The 27,161-nt window shown below is 44.7% G+C and overlaps 1 protein-coding gene and 2 long non-coding RNA genes across 15 annotated transcripts in view; 1 reads left to right on the plus strand and 2 right to left on the minus strand.

Moving 5' to 3' along the window:
- dab1a (DAB adaptor protein 1a) overlaps positions 1 to 27,161 on the plus strand; it is a 161,341-nt gene that overhangs the window by 4,615 nt on the left and 129,565 nt on the right. The gene's annotated exons all lie outside the window — the stretch shown is intronic.
- On the minus strand, positions 19,922 to 21,022 carry LOC132469537 (uncharacterized). Its single transcript, XR_009528436.1, has 2 exons — positions 20,480 to 21,022; positions 19,922 to 20,261 (listed from the first exon to the last, which is right to left on the minus strand). It is a non-coding gene; the product is annotated as an uncharacterized LOC132469537 (long non-coding RNA).
- Positions 21,086 to 22,391, minus strand: LOC132469536 (uncharacterized). The gene is made up of 3 exons (XR_009528435.1): positions 22,213 to 22,391; positions 21,409 to 21,466; positions 21,086 to 21,137 (listed from the first exon to the last, which is right to left on the minus strand). It is a non-coding gene; the product is annotated as an uncharacterized LOC132469536 (long non-coding RNA).

Consider the following 27,161-nt stretch of genomic DNA (forward strand, 5'->3'; position numbering starts at 1 on the left):
AACCACGCGGCAAAGGAGCTGCCGTATATTGTGTTGTTTTTGTCGTAAACTGGGGTCCGACGGGTAAAAAATAGACAGATATTCCGAGGAATCCTTAAAAGGCAGCTTGGATGTTTTTATTTTCTGCAGTTTAGACTTCTTCTATAACCTATTTTTGAAAGCAAAACACCAAGCTCATTGATTTAACGAGGCAGGGTTATTTGAAACAATTTCTTAAATAAATATTTGTGAGAGGTCATTCCTTCTCCTGAGTTTGCTTCCTATTTATGTCTAGTGTACAACCCTACTGTCCACAAGCATCACCCCCCCCCCACCCTCCCCATATGGATTTGGAGAATTGTTGCCACGTCCCAGTGGTGGAGGTATCATATATATGAAAGAGGATATTCAATTATACTACAATGATCAATTAGGAGGCCGAAGCCCTAAAGGAAGTGATGCAATAGGTGACTGAGTCGACAACATTTAAGTAAGCTGGGGTCTCTTATATATCAAAGGGGGTCTCAAAGGACACATACGCTTCAACCTGTGGCTCCAGCCCTACAGGAAATGACTCAGCAAGTGCTCCATCTCGTTGCACCTCACCCAGCGGCTCGCTTGCAAGATTTTGGCCTGAAGTTCTTCCCAGACCTACACCCTAACAGTCCAACATGCATATCTGAGAATCAGGCCTCTCTTCATTAATGACAAAAAGTTATGAGAGAAACAACTTTTTGTTATCTCATAAGCGGCGTGGTGCCGGCTCCTTTTGACCCCAGACTTCAAAGACGTGACCACAGGCCAGCTGTGTCTACACACATTAAGCCACAAATGTACACCTCCATCCCGCAAAAAATGGGGCCTAGAAACTAACATCTGTCTTATGTACATTGACTGTACTGTTGGAGGTCACGCCCCTTTTCTGGCCTTTTCGAGATAGCTAGGGCTGCTAAAATGTTTACACACATTTCCCGGGGCCCCGAGAACGACATATCCAAGATTTGTAGTTCTAGCCCATAGAGAAAAAAAGTTTTCCCAAATGGACTGTCATTTGGACAAAGCCCCTCAGAAGTGTTTCCGGCAAGACCTAATGGTTCAGAATGTGGTGGAAAAACAGTTTTTGAGATAGGAAGGTCCTACCGCCCTGAAATTTGAATACCATATTCTAGGGCCTAACTGGGACCCCCGCACCGAAACTTGGCCCGGTCGGACCCCGAGGGCAGGAAGGGGGGGCCTGGACTTTCATAATCTTCGCTCTGTGAATGTAAAGGATGTATGGTCGGATGTTATGACGAAGAATCATAATGTGAATGGGAATATTCTATAAATGTCTTGATATCATCTTTCGTCTCAACACTTCTGCTGCAGCCGCTTAAAGTCTCACTCCGAGAACCTTAAAATATGAATCAATCCATTAGAAGTATGAAAATATCTTCCCGGTCGCATAACGGGGCAAACAAGGTGTCCTTTGACATCTACGTTTCGAGCCGATTGCAACAGTGCATCATATGATCATATTTGAATATGTTTCAGGGTAGTAATTAGCTGTCGATTTTGGAGGCCTTTATCAATAATGACCAGCAATAGATTTGCTTCCCGATGGAGATTTTTGACAAATTACATGTTATTTAGCATCGACACGTTAAGCTGAGTCCAATGAGATCAAGCTCGCCCTCTTGCTACACCGAGATCATGTCCTAGACCTAGGTGTACCATGTAAAATACATGTTACCATTTGCTAGAGCAGGGGTTCTTAACCTTTTTGACCTTGAGGCCCAATTTTTAAAGTACAAAGTGGCCCGGGGCCCACAAAATATTAACACTGTATAGGTTTAACTGACCTCACTCTCGGTTTAATTTGTATTCAATAATAAACCCAATCCACTTACTGTTTAACAAGCAAAAACCTTGTAAAATAAAATGAAATGATAAAATGGGATCATCACAAAGACTTTTATTATGTGTATGTAACTCATACTGTATCATGACACTGAACAGGCTGATAATTCCTGGACCAAATCAGGCTGTGAAAAGAACATTTTCAAGAATCAAGTCAGGATTTTTAATAATAATTAAAAAAAAGACTAATATTAGGATTTTACTTTAAATTTTAAAAAAAAAGGGGGTGATAAAATAAATGCATTCAAATAATATAAATCTATTTTTAAATTAAATAAGCTGTAAATAAAATTGAAATAAAGTGCAAATTAAACTATAGCCTTATAATCTGCAAAGCCATTTGAAAATTGCTTCAGCAGTCTCCATTTTTTCATGACAGAAGAATCTTTATATCTGTGACAAATGAACAATGACACAAATAATAACAACAATGAACAACAACTCCCTTTTTAACTTCACCTCTTAATGAGACACTTGGGCCTGCCTCTGAGACATAATCAGATCCAGTCTGGGCGGAATGGGAGAAAGGCTCACTCTCAGAGTAGCCTCCAGTGTTGCTCTGAGTCTGTTTCGGGCTTTGGTCTTAGTTGTGGCCACAATGGAGAACCCTGATTCACACAGGTACGTAGTTGTGAATGGGAGCAGGAGTTTCACAGCCCTCAGTGCAAGACATGGGTACTCCTTTGAGACTGCAATCCAGAAGGAGCCCAGGTCCAGTTTGCCCCGCTGCAGCTTTAAAGTGCTGTCATTGGAAACTTCCAGAAGCTGGGATTCCAGGTGTGAGGGCAAAGCAAAATCACTTCCAATGCAAATGGGTCCAAAATCCACATGTTTCCCTCTCTGGGATCCTCAGGAAAGTAGTCACCAAATTTCTCTGCCAGTTGTGAGAGGTGCTGGGAGACTGAGTCACTGATATTGACATGAGGGGAGTTTTCCAAAATGTCAGACAAAAGTGGAAACATGTCCATCCTCTTTTCCTGGGCCCTCTTGGTCCACAAAGCAAGTTTCCTCTTGAAAGCTTCAACTTTGTCTGCAACAAAAAATATGTTGCTGTTTCATCCTTGAAGTGAGTTGGTTCAGTAGTGAAAAAATGTCACAGAGGTAGGCAAGTTTTGCTGTGAACATTGTGTCAGCATAGTAATGTGCAAGATGAAATTTTTTCTCAGTGAGAAAAGAGAAGACCTCATTCCTCAGTTCAAACAAACGATTGAGGACCAGTCCTCTTGAGAGCCATCTCACTTCACTGTGATATAGCAGCTGGACATGATCTGCTTCTATGTCCTCACAAAGCTTAGCAAAACATCTGGAGTTCACTGCATTGTTTTTAATAAAGTTTATGGTTTTCACACTTACATCCATCACCTGGTGGAGATCTGGTGACATCTTTTTTGCTGCAAGGCTTTCGCGGTGGAGAAAACAGTGTGTCCATTTAGCTTCTGGTGCACGATCAAGTATCTGTCTAATGACACCATGATGCCTGCCAGTCATTGATGCTGCACCGTCGCTGCACACCCCGACGCAGTTCTGCCAGTCCAGGCCGTTCTCAGTGAAGTAGTTATCCATGCAGCGGAAACATTCCTGAGCCGTAGTGCGTGTTGGTAGCTCTCCACAAAACAGTATGTCTTCGTGCAAACTACTGTCCCAGCGATAGCAAACAAAAACTAGCAGCAGTGCAGCATTCGTGACATCCGTGGACTCGTCTAGTTGCAAAGAAAAAAAAGGGCTACTTTTTATTCTTTCTATAAGTTGATGCTGTATGTCTGAGGCCATGTCTGCGATACGGTGACTCACAGTGTCGTTTGAGAGTGGGATGGTCAGCAGCTTTTTTGCAGCGGCCTCTCCGATCATCTCACGGCACATATCAACAGCGGCAGGCAGAACCAACTCCTCCGCTATGGTGAATGCCTTCTTAGTCTGTGCAACACGTCTGGCTACGAGGTAGCTCGCTTTCAATGCACATTTAGAGTTGCTCGTCAGTGACACGACAGACCTTTTCTGCATCTGCAGTCCACTCCTCTTAAAATAATCCACCGGCTTTCCCACGAGCATCGGGTGCTTGGTCTCTAGATGCCGCTGTAGTTTTGAGGGCTTGAGGGCTTCGTTGGACAGCATTAGCCCACACTCCACACACTGGGCTTTTGGCACTGCCTCTGTTCCTCCATTTACGAAACCGTATTTAATGAAGTCGACATTGTATTTCCGCAAAAACTTTGTCTTTTGGGTGGAGGGGTCAGGATGTTCGTCGTCATGTTTTCTTTTAAAAAACTTATCCATATTTGCCGCAGCGAGCGAACTTGAAGAAGACTCTTCTTCTCTGTGTATTCCCGCTTCCACAACTGCGTGATGCATTACCGCCACCGCGTGGTCGAAAACGGCATTGTAAGTTACCGAGCATCTCATGCGTAACATATCTCTGTCTTCACTTGATAATCTACAAAGTCCCGCGGCCCTTGGGGCCCACAGGTGCAAAACTGAAAGCTTTTCGCGGCCCTCTAGGGGGCGCTGGCGGCCCAAGTTTGGGCCGCGGCCCTATGGTTAAGAATCACTGTGCTAGAGTGTCATGCTCGGTGTCATTGGACTCAGCTCAACGTGTAGATGCTAAATAACATGTAATTTGTCACAAATTTCTATCGGGAAGCAAATCAATAGCTGCTCATTATTGATTAAGGCCTCCAATTTCGACAGCTAATTACTGCCATTAAACATGTTCGAATATGCTCTTGTGTGGCACCGTTGCAATCGCCTGGAAGCGTAGATGTTGAAGGACTTGTTCGCCCTCTTACGCCACCGGGAAGATATTTACATGCTTCTGATTGACTAATGAATTGATGCAGCTATTCCCCCAGAAGTCTGGGGTCAAAAGGTCAAAAGGAGACGGCACCACGCCGCTTATGAGTCAAAAGTTAATGTGTATTTCTCTCATAACTTTTTGTCATTATTAAAGAGAGGCCTGATTCTCAGATATGCAGGTTGGATGGCTACGGTGTAGGTCTGGGAAGAACTTCAGGCCAAAATCTTGCAAGCGAGCCACTGGGTGCAGGTGCAACGAGATGGAGCACTTGCTGAGTCATTTCCTGTAGGGCTGGAGCCACAGGTTGAAGCGTTTGCGTCCTTTGAGACCCCCTTTGATATATAAGAGACCCCAGCTTACTTAAATGTTGTCGACTCAGTCACCTATTGCATCACTTCCTTTAGGGCTTCGGCCTCCTAATTGATCATTGTAGTATAATTGAATATCCTCTTTCATATAAATGATACCTCCACCACTGAGACGTGGCAACAATTCTCCATATGGGGAGGGGGGGGGGGGGGGATGATGCTTGTGGACAGTAGGGTTGTACACTAGACATAAATAGGAAGCAAACTCAGGAGAAGGAATGACCACTCACAAATATTTATTTAATAAATTGTTTCAAATTACTCTCCCTTGTTAATTCAATGAGCTTGGTGTTTTGCTTTCAAAAATAGGTTATAGAAGAAGTCTAAACTGCAGAAAATAAAAACATCCAAGCTGCCTTTTAAGGATACCTCGGAATGTCTATTTTTTACCCGTCGGACCCCAGTTTACGACAAAAACAACACAATATACGGCTGCTCCTTTGCCGCCAGGTTTTTAGAGCCATGTAAGGATTAGAGGGGGCGGTCGATAGCAACCACCATAGCAACCATGACGGTCAAGTGACTGGATGCAGCCCCGTTGAAAAAAATAGAATACCACCCAACACACTCAGGAGATTAATGATATTTAAATTATTATGACCATGAAGTCTTTATTTGCATGGGTTTACATTTCGTTCTGTGTAGCATGGAAAAATCGGAGAAACACTACCATTCAGAATGCATTGGTTTACATTTCGTTCTTTGGAGCACGGTTCTTTTTATTATTTTTTTTATTTTTCAGTTTTTGAGGAGGTGCTTCAAATATGCTAATTCTTCTGCAATAATCCAAAATCCAATTGGCTTTTTGTCAAGGGAACCCAGTGCGACGCTAACTTCCAGGTTGGCCAACATACGTCATCCCTCCACCACTGTACTGTAAAAACAAATGTTCCAAGTTTAATGATAATGCATGAATTTATTCTTTATTCTGCCATAGTATTTATTTAGGGGGGGGGGGGGGGATGGTGGATCCAGATCTGTTCCGGAGCATTTCAGCACCTCGGGCAACAGCGCAGGGTTGCCAGGTCCTGCAAAAATGTGCTGCCCACATGCCGTTCAAAATCCACCCAAAATGTCCTAGAAGCATCCCAAATAAATATGATATTATTGGCCATTTTGGCCAATATTTTGAAAGTAATAATATTTGAGGGAATATTTTTTTGTTGTTGTTTTAGCAGCGAAATGCACCGTTTGCGTGTGTGTGTGTGTGTGTGTGTGTGTGTGTGTGTGTGTGTGTGTGTCTGTGTGTGTCTGTGCGTGCGTGTGCGTGCGTGTGTGTGTAGGCCTATAACATGCTATTTTATGTTGAAATGCGACGTAATCCAGTGTTCACGAAACGTACACTGTCAACGTATGCTTTTGGTGACTGGGTTGGCTCTCAGATATACGTGTTTCTAACAAGATGATATCATTAAAAGTTACATAAAGTAACGGTTTAATAACACAAACGCAGGAAACACGTCAGCTTCTAGTTTAGTGAAAGCAGCGTCCCTAACAACCTGACGTCGTTGAAACATGCGAGCGAGCCGATAAAATCTTCCTAATAACTATAAAACTAAAGATCAGACACAATCACTGACTGGAGATTATGCAAGTAAAAGGTATATTTCTCGCTAGAAATGTTATTAGAAACACGTTTAACGGGGAATCGGTCCTAAAATATTGCATTTCCCATTCAGATAATAAAGATTAATAAAGATCATACACATTCACTGACTGAAGATTATGTCAGGAAAATTTACATTTCTAGCTAGAAATGTCTTTAGAAACGCGTTTAATGGTGTATCTGTCCTAAAATATTGCATTTCCCATTCAGATAATAAAGATTAATATAGGCTACGTAACAATTTCACCAAATGCTAGGAGAAATTGGTGCTATTCCCCCATTAATTTCGAATGGAGAAGAAAACGTTTTCGGGGTCAGGCTTTGCTCCAAGGCAGAGGGGAATGTAAAATGAAAAAATATATATATTGTGGCGACCACGGCGTGGACGCCGTGTTCCGGAGGCGCGGGGGATTCTGGGAATTGGGGTTGTCAGTTGACAAAAGGGGCTTTTGTTAACTTGTTTTGTTGTTAGGATTAAGTGGGTTTAATGGGTTCGGGATGTTATGTGGTTGTGTGTTGTTCTATTAACATGTTCATTGTTCGTGTGTTCATTGTTGTCGACACCGTCACCGAGAGTGACGTGACCATCGTTTCGTGCATGTGTTCCGTGTTGAAGTCTCGTTCAATAAAAACCAACTCTCGTTGTCGAGCGTTCAATAAAAACCAACTCTCGTTGTCGAGCGTGTCCCCCCCCTCAACAAACGTGTCCCCCCCTCCCCTCGACAAACGTGTTCCCCCCCCCTGCAAACGTGTCCCTCCCCCCTCAACAAACGTGTCTCCCCCCCCCCCCCCCCCCCCCCCCCCCTCAACTAACGTGTTCCCCCCCCCCCTCAACAAACGTGTCTCCCCCCCCCCCCCCCCCTCCCCGGTCAACAACAGTCTACCTCCCCCCCCCCCCTCAACAATCGTGTCCACAATTTGCCGCAAAACCCGTGAAACCCAAACCCCGAAACCCGCCTCCACTGCGGCACGCGTGGATACTGTAGGTATAACACACTATTTTACGTTGAAATGCTACGTATCCAGTGTTCATGGAAACGTACACCGTCAACGTTTTTTCTTGGCGACTGGGTTGGTCTTTTCGCATGAAAGATACATTTTCATCTTGATTTAACATAGGTTTGTAATAGATTAGTTCAGGAAAACCTTTGCATAACCAAAATCATATGATGAGAAAACCTTGTTTAAGAGATCTTCAGTTAACAGGGCTCAACTGCATGGTGAAAATTAGGTGGTCTGTTAGACCACCTCATCTCATAGCCACCTGTCAGTGGCTATGAGAGATAGCTGTGTTACCGTCCGGAGGTGCAGAAAGAGCTGCCAGCTAATCTGCAGCAACAGTCCGTAATCTGTAATCTTCATAGAACACTCATACAATCTGCACTGCTGGGATTAACGTATAGTGCCAAAACAGCAACATGCCCCAGAGAGTGCACACAGCTTCAGACACCCGCACACCAGCACACGCACACACACGCACGCACGCAGACTGGCAGGCAGGCAGGGTGGCAGGCAGGCAGGCAGGCAGGCAGGCAGGCAGGCAGGCAGGCAGGCAGGCAGGCAGGCAGGCAGGCAGGCAGGCTATCGGTTGTGTTCTACACGTACAATTTACCTGCAAATATCCACAGTGTTTTGTGATTGGCCAGAATGAAAAGCTTTTTTCATATTCATCCAGCCATTCCTGATGGCTTTATACCAACGTAATGCCACTCCTTCTGGAGCATCAAGCCTGTGTCTAAAGAATGTCTACACAGCCAATGTGGAAAATTAAATGGTGGTTGTAATAAACAGAAGCATTGTTCCCTCTCTCTCTCTCTCTCTCTCTCTCTCTCTCTCTCTCTCTCTCTCTCTCTCTCTCTCTCTCTCTCTCTGCCTGTAGCTTAGCTTCAGGGATCCTCATGTTCCAGATGGGATGTTGATTAGCTCAACGCTCTCCTCCACCACCCGGTTGCCCTTCTAAACCGCCATACCTGCTGCCTTTCCCTTCCAATTCCCCTCCCTGTGTCAAATTCAACTTCGCCTCCATCTCTCGCTCTCCCTCCTGTGTGTGTGTGTGTGTGTGTGTGTGTGTGTGTGTGTGTGGGGACTCTGTCCCTCACTCTGAAGCGGGTTTTTCTTCTTCTTGTACTTTCTCAGGTGCTCACACTCCCAATGATGTTTCACTAGAAACAGAAGCACTTCAAGAAAGGGACATTTGCAAGTAAGACAAAAATCACACATGTGTGGGTCCACACACACGCATGCACACACGCACACTAGGGCTGGGTTAAACGATTATTTTTTAAACGATTAATCTACCGATTATTTTTTCGATGCATTGATTAATCTAACGATTATTTTTTTCAGTCCGATTCGATTCGATAATCGATTATCTCCCCATTAATTGACTAATAGCAATTTATACATGTTGATTTACATGTCTGAATGAAAAAAATATGAATTCCTTAACATTTCAAAACATGTTTATTACCTTTAAATTCCAAAATAAAAGTGCAAAGTAATGCATTCTTAGAATTCTACGGTGCTTGGTCATCTGCAGCTGCTACCGGGTGGCGCCTCTTCAGGTGCTGGTGAATTGCCGTGGTGCTAGAATGGAAAGTCATCTCCATTTTGCAAAGACGACATATCACGGAATCGTTTCCTTTTACATTAAAGAATTCCCATACTTTAGAGGAACAAGTGTGTGGCGCCTTGAGGTGCGGCCACACCAGACGCGTATTTCGCGTACTTCGCGTATGAAATCGCCATTTTTTCCATAGGGAACCATTGGTTTACGCGCGTATTACGCGTATTACGCGTAATATGCGTATAAGCAACATTGTACGCGCGTATTGCGCGTATGAGGCGCGTATATTTACGCGCTATACGAGCGTAAAGTGCGTATATCGCGTATATCGCGTACATTTCAAGAGTTAAAAAAATTGAACTTTTTACGCTCATACGCATGACGATTAGCCGTATTGCCCAATCAGCGTTGAGCTTGACCCGACGTCACTGGCAGAGAGTAGTGAGCTTGGACAGAAGCATACGGCCGACATCTTTCTTTATTCTGTGTGGAAATAGTAACATAGTTACGCCATTAAATGCTTTTATGGAAACATTTCTAGCGAGAAATGTGCATTTTACTTTCATAATGTTCGCTCGGTGAATGTGAAGGATGTTTGGTTTGATAGTTATGACGAAGAGGGAACGCTCCGTTCACTTGCATGGACAGAGTCTCTGGTTACTAAGCAACCTCAAGATCTTGGCGGACTATTTCTCTGCTGATCAACACTACAGACACTACACGAACAGAAATGGAGGTGGATCAAAATATCATCGTTGCCGTGTGCGGCCGTCCTGTCCTGTACGACACCACGATGGTGTCGTACAGGGACAGGAATAAAACAGAGAGGGCGTGGGTCGACGTGGCAGAGGATATTGGCGTTCCTGGTAAGATCGGTGAATAATGTGTGTGTGTATTTTGCTTGGCTTCAGCTATCGGTTGTGTTCTACTATGAAAAAAGTTAGCGCCGGTTAGCGGTAGCACCAGTTAGCAGTAATATTAAGTGATACTACTACAACAGACTGTCCCGCTTGTCAGGTTACACAACTTAATATGTATATATGTTCTTGTCAGTGGACGTATGTCGCAGGAGGTGGAAGTCACTCAGGGACAGGTATAGCGCATATTGCGCGTATGCGACCATTTTTGACACAAAATGGTCAAGCAACATTATACGCGCGTATCTCGCGTAAAAAGTACGCGAGATACGCGTCTGGTGTGGCCGCACCTTTGCACTTATGAAAGTCTGAGGAGCCACTCGCGTTGCTACTACGCTCCGGCGCCGCCCATCTTTGTTTTGGGTTTTTCGAATCGACGCGCATTTTTCGCGTCGACGTAATTTATGCGTCGACGTCATCGATAACGTTGACGCGTCGTCCCAGCCCTAACGCACACGTAGGCACACACACACATACGCACACACACACACACTTACAACCATCACCCTTGAGTAACAGAACATTAACACTTAAATTAATTCAGAGCCTCACATAGTAATTTTCATTGATCACCAATTGAAGATCACCAATCACGCATAAACACACAAACACACAAACACACACACACACACACACACACACACACACACACACACACACACACACACACACACACACACACATAGGTACACAGACACACACACACACACACACACACACACAGATATACGTAGACATAAACAGAGGGAAGATTTGGGCATTGCGCAGGGCCTCGGTGGGATATTACGTGCTCTTTGTAACATTTGCTGCTATGTGGAGGAAGCGATGAAAAATCTGCATTAAACAAAGAATCCTAAATTAAATTTTAATTTGTGTTTTAAGCACCTAGACACTTTATTTGGACACCTACTGTAGGGCTAGCAGAGCCTAGGTGGATGCCGCGCTTCAGTGTTGGTCTTATTCGTCCAACACAATGGATAGTGAATGCTATGGAGTTAGAATCATGCCAAAACCCTGCACACACGCAAAACGTGTTTTGCTCACGCATAACGATTCACACGCACACAAAACGTGTTTTACTCACGCACAATGATTCACACACACACTCAGTGTGGTTTGCAAATACAAAACATCATTCACAAACTAATGCATTTTGCTTCAGAAACAAATACAGTATGTTTTACACGAAGTACAAAAAAAAATCCTTCAAGTACACAAAACAATTCTACAAGTACGGAACACGAAAGCTGCGCGTGGATTGGAATGCATTTGCGCACGGATCGGAATGCATTTGCGCACGGATCAGCAAGGCGGAAAATTAGTGCCAAAAGTCACGTGACAAATAAATGTCCTCTGATTCACACTACACAACAGCAGGTAGCGCTGTTGAGTAAGTTTAAGGCCGCCAGGACGATCTTTTTTTCTCCCCAAAATCTTTATTTGATGCCGGCCAACCGTGTGTGGATTCTATGGAAAGCCAAGAAGGCTAACTGGCCCTAGAATGGCGCGGTAAAAGTGCTAAACCGCACGGAAACCGTACGGAATCCGTGCGGTTTGGCAGGAACAACGCCACCTGTTGTTGTGTAGTGTGAATCACAGGACATTTGTTTGTCACGTGACTTTTGGCACTAATTTCCCGCCTTGCTGATCCGTGCGCAAATGCATTCCGATCCACGCGCAGCTTTCGTGTTCCGTACTTAATAATAATAATAATAATAATAGTAGAATTGTTTTGTGTACTTGAAGGATTTTCTTTTGTACTTTGTGTAAAACATACTGTATTTGTTTCTGAAGCAAAATGCATTAGTTTGTGAATGATGTTTTGTATTTGCAAACCACACTGAGCGTGTGTATGAATCATTGTGCGTGAGTAAAACACGTTTTGTGTGCGTGTGAATCGTTATGCGTGAGCAAAACACGTTTTGCATGTATGCAGGGTTTTGGCATGATTCTAACTCCATAGAATGCATGCTCCCTTGGAGGACGGCAGCGCAGAGTCAAGCACGCTATGTTTTATTCTGGTGAGTGCTTGTTGGCGCTTCAGTTGATGGGGAGGGAGGGAGGGGGTGGTTGGGGTGGGGGATGGCCGGGGGTTGTTGGGGTGGGGTGGGTTGCGGGGGATGGGGGTTGGTTAGGAATCCCTGTGCAACGGGGCTCCTTTCACTTGAGCATAAAAGAGGCAGGAAGGTAGGAGAGAAAGTTAGGAAGAGGATTAGACGCTCCCCAGAGAGGGTCTCATCTCACCCCCCCAGTCACTCCTGCACTTTCTCTCTTCCTCCCTCTTTCAATCTTTCTTCTCTCACACTCTCTTTCTCTCTCTCTCTCTCTCTCTACTCTCTCTCTCTCTCTTTCTCTATCACTCCCCCCCCCCTCTCCTCTCTCTCCCCTTGCTCTCTCTGTCGGTGCTCATTTATGTTATGGCTTCCCGCTAATGAATTAGCTTGCCTTTTTTATGTGCTAGCTCATTCCTCTCTCTCTCTCTCTCTCTCTCTCTCTCTCTCTCTCTCTCTCTCTATTCCTCACTATTTCTCTCTTGGTCTCTGCGCACCCCTCTGTGACCCTGTGTGTTTCCAAAGATTAACCACAATTAGATATTCCCCAGCTGTCCGGGAGGTACCACCTGATAGGCCGGCCCGAGAAACGCTAAATGGGCTTTTCCGCTGCAGAGCAATGCATGCAGTCTCCCTCCCGACATTTTGGAAATGAGTTGGTCTGAAAGACTTGTAGGTGGGAGACAAGAGGCATGAAGGGTGGTCCTGGGGACATCAGCTGAGGTGTTTGCGAAATAGGGTGTGTGAGTGGTGTGGTGGGTTGGGTTGGGCTAGGATAGGAAGGGTTGTCTCTAGACTTTAAAGCAAATAACTTTCACTGGGAACAGGAATGAACCCAACTACCTCACATTTCCTGGATGGGTTCAGATCCGGCTGGCTGGGCCAATAAGAGTGGTCTGGGAAACCACATTCTGCTGATATACATTGTCTATTGCTCATACACGCACACACACACACACACTAGAGGAAACACACATTGAAGGAAAAAACACTTTAGAAAGAGACTCATTTCCAAGAGAGCTATATTGAAAGCGGCTGCAGTATGCAGGATTTCTATAAAAAGCTTTATCCTTAATCCAAGCATGCACAAGTTTCAAATCTGTATTAACCTGGACTTTGTAAAGCTGTTCAGTGATAGTGGTTTTAGAGGAGCAGATGTTAAAAAAATACATTTCGAAAAGGATTGGGGTTTGTGTTTGCGTGTGCGTGTGTGTGTGTGTGTGTGTTGGAGGAAGGTCATTAACTGAAGTACCTCAGTGTCAATGGCACAGCGGAGGCCTGAGTGCCCCATACGGTCATTTCTCCCACAGGCTAAGTGGACACCACCTATAATCACTGTCTTTCGTCTACAATTTTTTTGTCCACTGGGACCGAAAAAACTATTGCAACCTGTGACATAGTGGGGTGAATAATCAAAACCTATATTATATTTAATATGTTCTTCCTGAAGGTGACGATGAATCTGAATGAATCCTCTAGTTGTTTTGCATTTTATAACAGTTATGTTTAATTCAAGGTATACACAAATGAAAACAGGCTCTTACATGCCCAAAGGATTTCCACCAATCAGATTAGTTTTGTGTCTTCCGGATATTTAGCGCAAAATATTTAACGCCCAATTTAATAAAATACTGCTATAATAGCAGGCCTGTCACACCAGTTACTCAAAGTAACTCAAGTGCCCATGTGTCAAGCGCGAACGCATGCACCACAAGCAAGCACATGCGCACAAACATACACGGAAACGCACACACACTAAACACACACACAAACACGCAGACACACTGCACGTCGACGCAAAGGCAGTGACACATACACGCCGCGCACACACACGCCCGCACGCGCGCGCACACACACACACACACACACACACACACACACACACACACACACACACACGCACAAGTAAGACGTTTAAAGGAGACACATTATGGTGTTTTCCTAACAAGTAAACATAGTATTTGAATTCCCGAAAACTTTTTTTTGAAGCTGTTTGCTGAAAATAGCTTAGGAAAAAATATATCGTCTACCGCTATTCTTCGTTTGCAACCACGTGATCAAAATGACGTAAAAAGTGCTTACGTCACAACGGCGGCCATCTTGGTAGGAAAACACAAGCGATCAAAATTGGCTTAAGCAGCGGGCTGGACGGATCACTGCATCCAAGCTGAAGGCGGCTTGTCGAACCAAACTTCACAAGCCGTCTTCTTCTCTCATTAATTCGATTTGCTACCCGGAAGCAAATACATTTTCCAATGCAGCAACATCTTGGGGCCAATGAAGCACAAGCAAGGGCTTGTTATGCCGAAGAAATTAATAAAACGCATGAAGATTTCTCGGTCCTTTCATGGAGGCTCCCCAGATGGCATAGTCTACTGTAAGTGCTGCGGTCCAGGGGTCTGCGAAATCAAGTGCCCTTATAGGTTTCGAGACGTTGACCCTGAAACCGCGCAGGAGTCAAAGATTTCTGCCTATTGAAAAATTGAACTATCATCAGACTTCCGGAAATCATGCCTACTATTTCCAAGACCAAGCCCAGATATTAATATGTGGCCTGGATTACTGCGACTTTGTGGTCTGGACCACAAAGGGAATATTGAAAGGATCCTGCCTGACGCTCAGTTTTGGGCATCGACAATTCAGAGTGCTGAGGCATTTTTTAAGGTGGCAGTATTCCCAGAACTTGCTGTACATTGGTATTCCCGACCTACAGTTTCTGAAGTGATTACCACAAATACGAGTGTTGGCGAGATTTATTTGTGCCATGTCGCCCCAGTAGATGTTCGAAATCCAAGTGCGGCGTCGCTCCTCGGTCAACTCACGCGTCCGCTCACCTTGAGTTGTGACTTGAGTCACTTATGGAATCCTAAAAAAAATGCAATTCCCAATCTCCCGTATGAAATTATTCGCACAACCGTGCACAGCACAACTGGTAGGCATTATTACAAAATAATGTAATAGCGTAAGAATTAGGGCTGGGACGACGCGTCGACGTAATCGACGACGTCGACGCATAAATTACGTTGACGCGAAAAATGCGCGTCGATTAAAAAAAAAAAAAAAAAAAAAGAAAAGATGGGCGGCGCCGGAGCGTAGTTGCAACGCGAGTGGCTCCTCAGACTTTCATAAGTGCAAGGCGCCACGCACTCGTTCCTCTAAAGTATGGGAATTCTTTAATGTGAAATGAAACGATTCCGTGATATGTCGTCTTTGCAAAATGGAGATGACTTTCCATTCTAGCACCACGGCAATTCACCAGCACCTGAAGAGGCGTCACCCGGTAGCAGCTGCAGATGACTGAGCACCGTAGAATTCTAAGAATGCATTACTTTGCACTTTTATTTTGGAATTTAAAGGCAATAAACATGTATTGAAATGTTAAGGAATTCAGATATGTAAATCAACATGTATAAATTGCTATTAGTCAATTAATAGGGAGATAATCGAGAATCGAATCGAATCGAAATCGAATCGGACTGAAAAAATGAATCGTTAGATGAATCGATGCATCGAAAAAATAATCGCTAGATTAATCGTTTAAAAAATAATCGTTTATCCCAGCCCTAGTAAGAATTGAGGTTAGATACGTGCTTTGCGATTGAATTAGGGATGCAAATTATCGAGTAATTCATTAATCGATAGTTGTTTCATCTTATCGATCGATGATCGATTAATTGATAAGCGGCAATTCTTCTGAGAAGCTGAATTTCCTTCTGACTGTGACACATTAAGGTGGTCATTCAACGAAGTCGTTTAGTTGTTGTACTTTAAAATACTTCCACATATTGTGCATTTGGCGTCTTTGTCGTCATTAACCAACTTAAAGTGTCTCCATACTGCACTCCGTTTTGCCCTCTTCATCGTGTCAGTGTCCCGCTTTTCGTTTGTCTTGTCCTGCTTTGCTTGTGTTCCCGCTTGTGTTCCCGCGTGTGTCAAGTACGTCTGGCGTCAAGCGCGCCCTCACGTGGACGGGTGGGGAATTACGGGTTAAAAACGCGATTAATTGCAAGTAATTTATTTTAATCGAGTAATCTCTTATCGACCATTAATCGATAATCGATTAATTGTTTGCATCCCTAGATTGAATGAAATCCACTCTAATGTGACTGAAACGAGTGTAGCGGGCGCAATGTTGTGATTGCTTTCCTACCAAGAAGTCAGACTTCCGGTTTGGTTACGAATTTTAATTAGCTGTGACGTCAGTTGCAAACGAAGAATTCCCCTCTGTTTCAGTCCTTTCAGAATGCGCTTTTTCTGGTGTCTGTAGCATTGATGCAAATGAGCTGCTGCCCATTGACCAATGAGCTGTCAGACTGAACCACAGCATGGAGGAGAAGGGATTGTTGCCGTTTGCTGACTCCTGGAGCTCTATATCTATATCAGGGATGGGCAACTTTCATGATAAAGAGGGCCACATTTTTCATCATAACCATCGGAGGGCCACATGACTGCACACTTCAACTAAACGTGAGCTGAGAGAAGCTACACAATTTTGAATTTGGTAGATATGATTTCCTGTATTCTGGTGCATTTTGGGGATGGCCACTACCTAAAAAATCATCCAGAATCATAACCTATGTACGGTATGTTAATTGAACCAACATACATTCATTTCATGTTTTCCATGCTCAAACAGCCACATGAATGGTCAGTATTTTTATCAGTGCAAAGGGCTCACATACATCATCATTCAATGAAGTCAAAAAACTGAAAAACAGTGGCCCAACATTAAGTGCAACAACTCAATGAACTCAAACCCAACAAGCAGTTGTAGTAGCGACTTAAGTGGATATCTTTAATGACTGATATCGCTTCTAAGCAAACTAGACGCATGGGTTTGCCTTCGAATTCTATGAATTCTTCTCATCTTTCTTGACCGAGTTTTCTGTAACAATCAATTATTATTCTTCTTTTTTCTTTTTTTTTTTTTTTTATTATGTGCGGGCCTGACTGAGTGAGGACGCGGGCCGCACGCATGCTGCCCGCGGGCCGCCAGTTGCCCATCCCTGATCTATATAATATAATATAACATAATAATAATATTATGTACGGGTAAAAGCATAGCTTTTATGTAAAAGCTATGAGCGCCTCGGATGATATTATGAATAATAAAGAATAAAGATGTGTCTGATATCTCTGGTACTTCCACAAGTATTGGGGGATATCTCGGCCATGGTTGAGAAGAATTGGGGGGAAGGAACTTTGGCATTGACTCTCTGAAGTCCATGAACCGCGACATGGAGAAGAAAAGGATTCTACTCCGGGAGCTGAGCTGCCGGACTGCCTCTGAGCTCCCCGCGCCGGAGCTGCTGGCCGCCGTCGAAGCCGTCCGGCCGCAGTCCGGCAGCTCCGGCGGTGTACTCCGCTGAACTGGCGCCGAAGCTAGGTGGCACCTCCAGCGGACTAGCAGCTCCGGCGGACGAGCAGCTCCGGCTGGGGTAGCTCGGCGGCAGTCCGGCAGCTCAGCTCCGGGAGTACAATACCTTTCTACTCCATGTCTCCTCCTCCCGACTTCCCTTCGGCGACAGCTCCGGCGGGGGGTGAGCTCGGCGCCAGAGAAAGGGATTGTACTCCTGGAGCTTAGCTGCAGGGCTAGCGCAGAGTTCCCCCCGCCGGAGCTGCTCGTCCGCTGGTCCACAAAATCTTGGCGATGCTCTGATTGGAGGGGAGTGGGGAAGTGGGAGGTAATATTCAAATGTGCCCACTTCCTACGTAGTAGGAGGCGCCGAAACTGACTCGCTCGTTTGGTAGCTGGAGGCGGGCTGCTTCGAGAAATGCGTATCTCTCTCAAAAAATCACCATCTACCCAGAACAACACCCCAAATCCCAGGAAAAGTGCTGTTTTCATAATATGTCCCCTTTAACGGCCCATCGGCAGATGCTTAGGTAAGAACACACACGCAAGCACGCACAAACATACACGGAAAGGCACACACATGCGCACACACACACAAGGCCGCACACTAGGGGTGTGAATCTTTGGCTTCAGACGATTCGATTCGATTAACGATTCAGTAGTTGGCGATTCGATTCAAGGACAATTTTTTTTTTTTGGAACGATTCGATTAGATTCGATTCTGTAAACCACAATTCGATTCAGTAACTTTGAACCAAAATTCTATATCCGTGAAATAAACATGCAATAATGTGACACCCTGTCATGGGTAGATGTGTTGGAGCGTCTTGAACTAGGTGGAAAATCACTCAGGAGCCGACGAGAAGTTTGGAAAAAGATGGGATCTTTTATTTTCCCAATTCAAGGCCTATAAGGCAATAAAAATAAAACGAAAATCAACAAAAAGAAAAATACTTTTCACTAAACAAACTGAATGGGCTTGAGAGTCACAAAAACATCAATTCGAACTTAAGCATACTGGATCTTTATATTATTGCTAGATTTTGGCGTAGCCAAAATATACAAAAACTGCAATAAACATAATTACAAAAACTCGGGGTCACTTCCGGTTAACCCGGAAGTTATGACGTTAATTTAAACCCTGTTGACGCGGCACACATTCCCTAATACAAAGTCTAGACGAGACGCTGATAAGACGAACATTTACGCTGTGTTAACATGTAACTTTTAAACTAAATGAACAAACCTGGAATTTGACAACGACATACTTGTTTGAATGGTTATTGCAACAGAACAGGTGACGTTAATGGTAAATGGTATTAAACAGAACGTTGTAATGATGGTACTTGCAAGATTGTATTAAACTGCCGTAGCGCGCATGATAAATGACATGGTTGATAAATGATTTTAAAACAGTAGGAAGGTAACGGAATACATAGTCAAACAAGACAAACACACACAGGCAACATTGACGGAAGCTATGCGCCCCGTCACACACCCCTTGTCAATTTTACCATTATTCTTTGCGAAGCCAAAATGCTTCAATATCATCCGACTGCAGACACAAATGGGCGTTCCCGTGTCGTGGGCGTTCTCGTTCAGGCAGACTAAAACGCCCCCCCCCCCCCCCCACGCAGGCTGGAACGCCCCGTTCTTCTTCGTCGATCTAGTAGTATGGGCAGCATAGAACTGACGTTAGCGCCCCCTTCTTCTTCGATCTCGTAATACGGGTACGTTAGCCAGCTAGGCCTACAGAATGTTAGCTTACATTTATGTGTCGGATCTCGGCCCACACTTTGCATCAAACTTGATGCAACACGATCATTACAGGGAGGCTCCGTGATCTCATGTTCATTATCTTCTGGGTTAGTATAGGTAGGGTATTACCGTATTAGGTCTAAGTGAGATGTTTGATATAGTTGTTTAAGAATATGCCCAAATTAAATAATGAATAGATTAAAATAACACTTGGGACATTATGCAGTTCAAATCCAGTTACCAGACACTATGAAGGCTCAAACAGTAGGCCATTTGACTCCAAGTGTTCACTTACTTTTCCCACTGAATGTTTTCAATAAAGACAAAATACAGTAATTGCTCTGTAACAATTAACCTTACAACATACATCGTAGGCACAAATGTATGTTATACATCGTATAGCAAAAAGAAAGGAGTAATAAAATACCAGCATTTCTGGGCAGATACATTTACTACAGTAGTATGTACATTTACAAATGGAAGGGATTGCAAAAAAAAACGTCCCAAATAAAATGAAAAAGGAGTAATAAAAGAACATTATGCTAGGCAGACATCTTTTATGACAAACCTGCCATATGCAACGTTCCTCAGTACCAGGGGTGCGCTTGGCCAATTCTTTTTTGAGAAGCCTTTGAGGCGTAGCGCAAGGCCACTGCCACAGCCTGCATTGTTGTAAATCTTTCTAACCGTTATGTATATGAGATTGTCTTTATTAAGCTTAATGTCCCCTGCCAAACTGTCATTTATATATATGGAAGGATGGAGAGGCTTGATTAGTTCTCGGAATGTGTTTGAAACCCTGTTGAACACGCCAAGCATCGCCATGTCCAGTCTCAGCGTCTCTTGTACAATTTGCTGAAGGACTTCGGGTGGTAAGAATGGCCTGTCCTCTGTTGTGCCAGATTGGAGCGTGTGGCTGAGATGGGGAGATGCAGAGGGTGAGCTTGGTGTGCCAGCTAGTCCTGCAGGGCTAGAGAGAGCGAGAGCCGAAAAAGAGTGAAGGAGAGCGAGAGCGAGAGAGAGGGAGAGAAACAGGGATTATAATCAACCTTCAATTCAATCACACAAGCCCAGACCAACACTACCCACACCATTAAACAAAAAGGCAGTCACTGATCGATCAAAAGTCTGAGAAAGAGCAAGAGAGAATATATGTAAATAGAAAAGTATGGACATAGTATGTAATACCTTTCACTGCTTAGTGATTGGAAGGTGTGACTGAGATGGGGAGATGGAGAGGGTGAGAAGGAGCCAGCTAGTTCTGCAGGGCTAGAGACAGAGAGACAAGTGTATTGGCTACGATCTTCGTGAGCACCAAAAATAAGTAAATAGCAACATGGACACAGTATATAAACCTTTTAAGTATAAAGGTCTCCAACAGCTGTCCAACCACCACCTCCTTATAGAGAGCATGTCCCCCTGAAAAGTAAAGTTATGCTTTAAATGACTTCATAGCCTAATACAAATCCATGTTACAGTACTGTTTAGCAGTGTACTATGGTAGTGTAAATTATTGTGAAGATGTAGCCATCTCCTCCCGTAAGTGCAGTACCTGAAGACAAAGTAATGTGTATGACCTATGATGCATGTTAATTGTAGCCTCCAGTAAGGATGACTAAATTATTAAAAGCCTTATATTTCATGCTACACATCTGATTGAGATTTGAAAGAACTCACCTCACTGAAATCATATTGCTTTTGAGGGTAGAATACATTGCGTACTGAAATTAACATACAAGTTAGTTGTTTTACAAACTAGTCATCAGTCATCATTTCTGAAAATAATGCATCTCACCAGCAGCATAAACACCCCACAGCTGTTGCTCTGATACTGGTGAGGTGCGTCCTGTGGTGGTAAAAGGGGAATGTGATTTGTCAATGATTCTTATTCGTATATAATGCCTATAAACTATAAAGTGATATCCACCCTCATTTTGTAGCTACATACAAAAAGTGCACAATGCACTTTCAACAAGCATTTAGCAGCAACCAGGGCCCATCAGCGTCACATAGGAACACTTCATTAAATCATAATAAACAATCTAGAGGCCTGCCTGTCTACCAGTGAATGCTACTCTACGAGATGCAATGAATCGTGCGCCAGCCACACGTTTTACCTCGTCAGCCAAGTAAAGTCCCTTCCATGGTCCATTGGACAAAGCATGTGCCAGGGTACTGAAAAGGTTTGGAAGACGTGTAAGTTGCAATTCATATGCATCATCATCAACACGCATTCAGTACACACTACGCTTCGATTTCACCCAAGGGTGAATTAAAAGTACTTATTCTACTTCATTTAAGAATGCTCGATTCTGATTGGCTGGGAGGGGTGCATTAATCCGGCATATTGCCCGCTGATTTGTCGGTTCTACTTGCTGCTATACTGAGCACAGTAGATCAATACGCCGCTTGTATCGTTTTCTATCACATACATTTCAAACATGAGGTCCGTTGTAAAAATAAACCAAGGAGTGCATGTTTGATCGATCGTCATTAAAGCTGACTTGATACGAATGTAACAACTACGTTGTTAAACTAGTGATCAGTTGCAACCTTGTGTGGTTGCTATAGAAACGCGTTACCTACAGCTGAGCTAACGTTATTCACCGTAGTTCTAAAGGGAACTACTTTTCGAGGGAGATGAACTTAAACAGAGCATACATTTAATAAGCATGCAATACGAATAAGAAAAAGGCTAATTATTAAAGTATTTGAATTGTTTTATTATGTTGGCCGGCGCGAAGTAGAATAAACGGAATAATCACCTCAAGGCAGGGCAATAAACAGTTTGATATGCCCGGCTCGCGGAAGGTTACCGTCCGCGAGCCGGGCATATCAAACTGTTTATTGACCGGCCTCTCGGTGATTATTCCTTACATACTTCACAGCCAATGTTGTCAAATAAACAATATCATACTTACTGACATAATCTCTCATCATAACCCTTTCGTTTTTCTGGAAAGTTACTACGAGGTAAAACCGCCAAAAAAGGAAGGGTAGCATACCCAGCATGCCTTGCGAAACTCACTCACCTCTTCTTGATTGATCGATGAAACGCGACAGGAACGCCTGATGGGCGTTTTTGTGTCATGACGGGAACGCCCGATGGGCGTTTTTGTGTCATGACGGGAACGCCCAAGTCTGCAGCTGGACCCTTCTCAAATGCTTCCACACTTTGGATTTCAAGTTTGCTGGTGCATTAACAATCTCGCTGCCGCTCTCTGCCATGTTTGAAATGCACCAGTAGAGGGTGAGGGAGAAAGTCCCTCGTGGGACTTCCTTGCAAGCTGACTAGCTGATGACAGAGTTACGGATTACCGAGCTGCACTTCACAAAATAAACGTGTAAACTAATTCTTAAAACATTAATCATAATAGATTCATACGATTTAAAGCATTTATATCGATTATTGGTGAAGCCAAAGCGATTCATTCTATTTATTTATTTTAGCCGATCGATTTAGTTGAATCGGTAGGACTGACAATCGATTCATCGATGCATTGCATGAATCGTTACACCCCTACCGCATACACACCGCACGTCAACACAAAGGCCAGCGACACATACACGGAAGCGCGCACAAACACACGCACACACACATACACACGCACACACGCTCACACTCACAGGTAAGAATTTTAACAGCTCCGCCATCGGCTCTCGCCGAGGTAAGACGTCATGTTTTTAAACACGTCGACAAACTCTGCCAGGTAACACGTTCTGTCTATAGACATACAGACAGAAATTGCGATAAAATTAGACAATTTTTCAACAGCGGGTCGTTCATTTTGTCACATAAAAACTGTTCAATTCAAACATCGCACCGACCGGCATATCAACACAGAAGTCATTTAATTCTTAAAGAGACGGTGTCCCTCTAACACAGAACGAAAACATGTAAATAACACAGTATGGTGAATTATGTCTATAGAGTCCACCACAAGATTGCACTTTGTTGCTCAAATGTAATATTACTTTTCCTCCTTGAGCCTCCCGAAATGTCTTGCGATATTGATATCCCCCCCTCCCCCCTGTGGACTGTTTTAGTTGTTTTATTTTTCTTATGTTTTGTGTGTATGCTATGTGTGACTGTAAGCTCCTGCTGCCTGTCTTGGCCAGGACACTGGAAGAGATGTTTGATCACAAAGATGATTATTATTTTTCAATTAACCAATAGTAGTTGCCTTGCATTTTAAAATGTCAATGCACTTTTCAGCCCTGAATAACAGTAAAAGCTATTTAATAATTGATTTGCATGCATAGTATACTACACTTTCCATTGAACAATTACCCCTGTTACCATAAATTGACAAATTTTATAATGTAATCAAATGCTCACACACTAGCTGCTTTCAGACACACGTGTTGTCCTGATATTCTCCTGATGGGCCGTATGTGTGAGCAACATATCCTGACATTTGTACTCTGAAAATGTGCTGAATAATACTACCCCCGTGGTAGTATTTTCTCTGTAGGAAATGTAAATTACCTTATATGTGAATTAGGGCTTTGACTCTGAACTTCGTGATTCGAATATAATTCGAATATCAAAAAAAAAATAAATAATCGAACGAATATTAGGCAGCCCTTAATATTCGAACCTGTTATGGGCAGGCCAAGAGGGAGAGACGTCGGAGAACCTGACGCAGTCTATTCATAATATTGTATTGACCACGGAAGTGGCAGTGAATGAAGTATTTAGACAGCGATTTATTAGAAACCAAATAAACCGTTGGAACACGCAAGACCGGTAACCATAGCAACGCCGGTAAACATTGCAACATGCAAAGCCCAATCCAGGGCTGAATCGGAATACTCATACTTATAGTATGCATTTTGTAGTACGCCACAAATATAGCGCGTCCGAATGCTCAGTTCGCATTGTGTAGTACAGAAAACGTTTCCGAATACGTACTACCGCCACAGTATACAACGGTAGGTCACTACGCTATCCCACAATGCAACCGGAGTCTGGTAACGAACGAAGAAGAGATGGCTGACCCGACACTACCAACAGCGGCTTAGAAAGACGTTGTAGAAAGCGGCGAAAAAAAGAGACATTAAAAAGAGTAAAAAAGTAAAGTAAGTAATTAAGTAAAAAGAGACATTTTCAATTTAATAGCAACGATGACAAGACGGAAAACAGGTATCTTATCTAGGTAATTTTGCCGGCATCTGAGGGGAGATCAAGGGGGGGAGATCATCTCCAAATATCCGGTGGAGTTTCGGTGTTGTTCGGAAACGTTCTACGCATAGCTGTACCGTACTACACTGTCAAGTGTAGTACGGTCAAGTAGTAGACACTGAACAGAAATGTGTACTAAGTATTTGGAATCAGGTCTTACTGAAGGCATTTAATGGTCAAAATATTATTAATAAATATTCGAATATATTCGAATATTAATATTAATAAACAAACGAACTTCGAACATGATTTTTGGGCAAAAGTCAAAGCCCTAATGTGAATGAGGAGTAGAAAGTCTGTATTTCTCACACCACTTCAGTGGGCGTGTTGATGACGGTTCTGCAGGTCATTGAGTGGCCCCCGAAATGATAATCAGCATTAAAATGTTGGCACTACTTTTAAGAGTCAGTTGTGGTAAACGAATGTTATACTTTGAAAATTATAGGCAAAATGTTATTATATTATGCGCTCAGAATTTGTTACATTATCGACTGGGGTTTCCACATTATTGCTATGGGTTTAATTACAACTAGAGGTTGAGTGCGCGCAACGCACGCGCGAAAACTCTTGTTAGGATAATTACTCGATGTAGGTTTAAGTCTATTAACCTGGTTCTACACAGATAATGCTCTCTCTCTATATGGCCATTATTCTTATGCGGCAAGGCGGGGGATTCTGAAATGAATATATGCTGTGTATGCTGTAAGATCTTTTTTTTTCTTTTGTGCTCTCGCTCTCTCTTTGCTTTTATCAGACTCTACAAAAAGCGAGAAGCGGGACAGACAAGCCGTTTCCTTTCTAAATTCTAATTCACCGATATGTATAGTCAAGCGAGTGCCACCGCACCGCACACGCTCTTGTGAATCCAGTCAGCACATTTGTAATGATTAAACATGTACCCTACCCGCTGCCAGAGTTTTGCAGCCTTTTTACAATATTCAAATGTTATTTAGTGGTTGTGGCGTAAGAGGATTTGACCCCTGTGACACATAAATACACGTAAGGACTATAGATAAAGCCTGACAGTGTCAGGGTGTGTGTGTTTCCCTGGTTTTCCCTCCTGTGTTGATTACTGTTCCCTCCCCTAATGTGTCTCAGCTGTTGCTCGTTGTGTTTGTTATTTAAGCCCTCGTCTTTCCTTTGTTCCTTGTGCTGTCATTGTGGTTTATTGTGGTTTGCTGTGGTTGTTGGTGGTGGCTAGTCCTGCGTGTTCCGTGTTCCCTGTCGTCTCCCGAGTTCCCTGTAGTCTCCCGAGTTCCGAGTTGTCTCCCGAGTTCCCTGATTCCTGTGCCTTAGCCTTTAGGCTTGAATAAAGTGCCGTTTCCTGAAATACCGTCTGCGTTTGGGTCCTACCTGCCTGCATGCACCCGCAGTTCCTTAACAGAATGACAGCACCACTATGGGACCCAGCGGACGCTCAATTTGACCGTAAGTTGGAGGATTTAGTAGCCAAAACAAGGAAGACAATGGAGCGCTGTAAGGGTTGGGGGTGCCACCCGGTTCCTCCTGGTACTCTAGCTTCCGCATTGACTCCGGTCCCCGAGCCCTGTCCGGTTCCTCACCCCACTCCTAGCCTTCCAGAGGGGGACCGGCCTCTTCGCCTGCTTGAGGTGGTCCGCCCTCCGCTCCTGCCTGAGGGGGCCCGCCCCCTGCTCCTTCCAGAGGGGGACCGGCCTCTGCTCCTGCCGGAGGGGGTCCGCCCTCCAGACCGTCCAGGGGAGGCACGCTCCCCGCTCCTGCCTGTGGGGGCCCTCCTCCACTCCTTCCCGAGGGGGGTTCCCCTTCAAGGCCTTCCACCGGAGGGGACCCGCCCTCTACCTGGCCTTCCACCAGAGGGGACCCGCCCTCTGCCTGGCCTTCCACCAGAGGGGACCCGCCCTCTACCCTGTCCGCCGGAGGGGGTCCGCCCTCCAGACCGTCCAGGGGAGGCACGCTCCCCGCTCCTGCCTGTGGGGGCCCTCCTCCACTCCTTCCCGAGGGGGGTTCCCCTTCAAGGCCTTCCACCGGAGGGGACCCGCCCTCTACCTGGCCTTCCACCAGAAGGGACCCGCCTTCTACCTGGCCTTCCACCAGAGGGGACCCGCCCTCTACCTGGCCTGCCTCCTGAGGGGACCCGCCCTCTACCTGGCCTGCCTCCTGAGGGGACCCGCCCTCTACCTGGCCTGCCTCCTGAGGGGACCCGCCCTCTACCTGGCCTGCCTCCTGAGGGGACCCGCCCTCTACCTGGCCTGCCTCCTGAGGGGACCCGCCCTCTACCTGGCCTTCCTCTTGAGGGGACCCGCCCTCTACCTCGCCTTCGCCGGCCTCCTGAAGGGTTCCGCCTTCACCGCTGCCGGCCTTCTGAGGGGGTTCTGCGCCACTGCAGGTCTCCTGAGGGACTGAGCCCTCATCGTCCTTGCCGCCGGCCTCCGGAAGGGTTCCGCCTCCACTCTGCCTCTGCTTGCCCCCCAGGCCGTCCGCCTGAGGCTCCCTGCCATGCCCTGGGGCAGTTTTCTGGCCGCCCGCTTGACGTCCCTCGGCTCTGCCCCAGTCCATTTATTTTTTTTTGATTCCCCCCTCCTGGCGCCCCTCCACCCACCCGTTTTGGGTTTGACTTTCTTTGTTTTTTTTGCTTGTCGTGGGTCGCCTGGGAGTCGACCCTTAAGGGGGGGGTACTGTCAGGGTGTGTGTGTTTCCCTGGTTTTC

The sequence above is a fragment of the Gadus macrocephalus genome, chromosome 12 (genome assembly GCF_031168955.1).
Source record: "Gadus macrocephalus chromosome 12, ASM3116895v1".
In the NCBI taxonomy this organism is placed as follows: Eukaryota; Metazoa; Chordata; class Actinopteri; order Gadiformes; family Gadidae; genus Gadus; species Gadus macrocephalus.